A 3,664-nucleotide genomic window follows, 5' to 3' on the forward strand; every position below is an offset into this window, starting at 1 on the left:
AAAGTTCACTGGAATATTTTTGTAAAGCAATGATGCAATGATGCCTTTATGCTGTTCCTCAATAAGGTTTGAGGAATGTATAAAATGTACATGTAGCACTTGCAGCAAGAAGGCCTTGGGTTCGAATCCCAGCCTGAATCTGTCTGCATTGAGTTTGCATTTTCTCTTGTGAAGATCTTGTTTGTTTGTGTTATTCTACATATTCCTGCATTAGATTAACACATAAATGTTAAGTTAATTGTTTGTGTTTATAATATATTTTGATCTTTCCTGTGATCTTTCTATTGCATTTTCTTATAATGGAGACCCCACCTTTCATTGAAGTAATAGCAAAAAGGCACCTGCTGCCCTGTGAGCCAGTAAATGTAATCAAAATGATTTATTGTCTTTATGAGCCCACGCTAACAGTTTGTTAGGAGACCAAGCTCAAAATATATACATCTAGAACACGGACAGAAAATAGAAATAATTACAGAAAAAGAAAAATAGAAAAGAAAAGCTAATCCTTAGCATTCTATAAACATTCCCATTCTTTCAAAACTAACTATTTTTTATTTTCTCTCATTCTTCATTCACAAATACAGAACATGGTATTTCCAGCCCACATTTATTTAAAACATTTATTAGTTGGACATTTTGACAAAGACAAATCCATGTTGGAAAAATGAAAACAGTGACATATATAATGACCAATAAACATTCACAGACACTGTTGGTATCACAAAATATACATTTTCACAAAGACAGAACAACACATTTGCACAAATTGATACATCTAAAGCTTAGTTTAGACTTTTTTAATGTACACTTGCCTACCCAGGGCCTTAGATTTAATCTGATCCCCATGGCCAGCAGGTAGCACCCTTTCCATCTCTCATTGGTTGTGTAAACGCTTGTAACTGCAAAGCAGTGTATTTTTTCAAGGTGCTGCATATGCACATAATCTTCAGTTTTAGTTGTAGATTTTAGCCTTTCTTTGTGCTTGTTTTTACAAGATGAGTCACTTCACATGAGTAAACCTTTTTACTGTTCCAGTGTGGGCTCTTCACATTCAGGATGCCGTTGGCTGAATATGTGTCTCCTGCTTGTTTTGGAGGCCATTGATTGTGTCCATACAATTTATTGCCAAATCCTCAATGTTGTCACTGATAGCAATATCAGTTTTGTTATGGTGGGGGCCCCTGAGCAAGTAAGGAATAAAGCAGTGACTTTTTTTTAGCTTAAGTCCGATTTGTCAGTCTGATTTTATTTTATTTTTTATTTGAAGATTTGAAGAAGTTGCAGCATGACTAAGTATAATCTTGGAATTTAAAGCCCACTTATGTTTGTCAAAAGATTTTCAAGAAAAATACAGGAAGAAAAATCTACAGCCAATCTTTCAGGGTGTGGTGAAAATACAAAATGTTAGGTATTAGGTATAAAAAGTACTGTAATCAAAAACCACTTACTTTTTCCAGTCAGAATTTAAATTTGCCTCAGATCTGGACACCGTCACCAAACCAACTTCTATAAAACTGTTCTTTGTTCCTATCGTAGGATAACAAAAGAAATACTCTGTAGGTAAAAGTGAAGATCCAGGCAGCTGAGGGTGACTATCTGCACATGCAGAACAAAGCAAAACCGTCGGTAGTGTGCGTCTGTTAAGGTGACATTGCTTTGTAAAAATCACAAACTGGAAAAAAGACATTATAAAACACCTTTAATAATGTTAAACAATCATAAAAGTATTTATTTTAATTAACAATAAAATAAATGTTAATTTTGTTAATGTAGATGTTCCATTTACAATTTATCAAAATCATAAATCTTCCCAAGAAACTGTCTTTATCTTTTGTGGGGAAAAAAACAATACAAATCTTAATTATTATTTCCTTATTGTATTGTTTTACTATTATATTATTTGGTTATTTTTAGAAAGCTGGTTTCCCTCTCAATGTTCAGATTTTACTTCTGCAAAATTACTTAATGTAAATCTGTACAGTCTAGATTTTTTTACTTATTTTTGCCCGTTTAATGTAGCATATTAAAAAATTATTATTATATTTCTTAATTATCACATTTAAATAAATTTGAACAAGTTACATGGAGCAAATTACAGTGTTGACGTGCTTTATTAAGGTTGTACATTTTTTACATTATATCAAATAACCTTTTTCAATAATGTAAAAGTAAATGTGACTTTAAGTTCACACGTTTGCTGTTATTTTACTTATATTCTGCTTATTATTATAGTTGAGTTAAAAAGGATTACTTTGGTAAACGCATGGCAATAGTGTTTTTCAGGGAACCAAATACAAAATCACCAACAAAAAAATAAATAAATAGATAAACAAAAAAATAAAAAAGTAAACATTTTAAATAAAACCATAAAAATAAACGTACCTGAAGTCACTGTTAGTCTGGTTCCTTTACCCCAGTTATCTGAGGCATCAATGCTGTGTTCTCACTCACTGCCTGAGGAAAAACACTGAGCAGATAAAAGTGTTGCACACAGAAACTGTATATAAATGCTGATAAAAACAAACACGGAGTAAGGAGCATTTTACATAAATATGATATCCTGGTGAGTTTCTTTAATTTTGTGTTATTTAATTAAACTTCTTCCATTGTGGGAACAGCAGAGAGCAACCTTGGATTTTGGATTTTTCTGCTAAAATTTATTTTTATTTTTTATAAAACCCCTAAATTAAGGATCAATATTTTTTTTTTTTAAGTTTTATTTAGCAGAATGCATCATTTTGTGTGTTATGCCTCCAGTTATTGCCTTGGTAGTTTTTTGTATTACTGTATATCTCGGTGGCATAGCCTCCACTGAGACAAGCTTTTACATGAAAGCTTTCAACTCAGAAGAGCATCACACTTTACTGATCCTCAGACAACAATCAGACTTTTATTCTATAAACCTGAAGTAGAGTTAGAATTAACCGATTTCTTTGACGTCATCAAATAAAAAAAATTGCATTTGATCAAAGAATTAACTTCATTTACACAAAACTTGCTGATGTTTATACTGTCATATTTAATGGATAACTATTTAAAATGGTAATTATTTACAGTAGCTCAGTTCAAAAATGTAAACACAATATACAAATTATACATAGACTGATGTTTTTAAGCTCGTATTTCTTCTAACTACCATGATTTTCCTCTGAGAGCTAATGATAATATAAAATGGGGATAAAAAATGTATTTTAGTAAAGAACGTTTGGATTAATAAAGACTTTAACAGAAAAAAATGTGTATGTGTAATACATGTGTGGGGGTTATTTTTAATAATCGCTGTGAATCTGATAAGCAAGTCTTGACAGAATGCATATGCTAATTCATTTATATGACTGTAATTCTCATCTGGCACGCCAGATTAATATTCTGTTGCACTCAGGTTTAGTTCTGCTCATCATTTACCTCTGATTGCTGCCATTTAATTAGGAACAGGAGGGTCATTCAGCATAACCTTTCAAGTTGAATGGGTGAAGCCACACCTAGGACCTATCTAAAGGTTGGTTTTAGTTAATCATGGTAACAAATTAAATAGCAATAGACACTAACCCACTCTTCTTGTTTCTTTTTCAAAGAGGAAATTCTGAAGTCTGACAGCACATTGACGGCAGCAGCTGCTCATTCATCCTCCAGCTCAGTCATGTTTAGTTACTGTCGGCTGTAG

At 32.2% G+C, this 3,664-nt stretch overlaps 1 long non-coding RNA gene across 1 annotated transcript; it reads right to left on the minus strand.

The window, feature by feature from the left end:
* Positions 1–725: 725 nt before the first annotated feature.
* On the minus strand, positions 726–3,664 carry LOC119781679. The gene is made up of 4 exons (XR_005280598.1): positions 3,550–3,664; positions 2,383–2,454; positions 1,449–1,596; positions 726–1,181 (listed from the first exon to the last, which is right to left on the minus strand). It is a non-coding gene; the product is annotated as an uncharacterized LOC119781679 (long non-coding RNA).

The sequence above is a fragment of the Cyprinodon tularosa genome, unplaced genomic scaffold (assembly GCF_016077235.1).
Source record: "Cyprinodon tularosa strain WSP-4 unplaced genomic scaffold, ASM1607723v1 ctg181, whole genome shotgun sequence".
NCBI classification, from domain to species: Eukaryota; Metazoa; Chordata; class Actinopteri; order Cyprinodontiformes; family Cyprinodontidae; genus Cyprinodon; species Cyprinodon tularosa.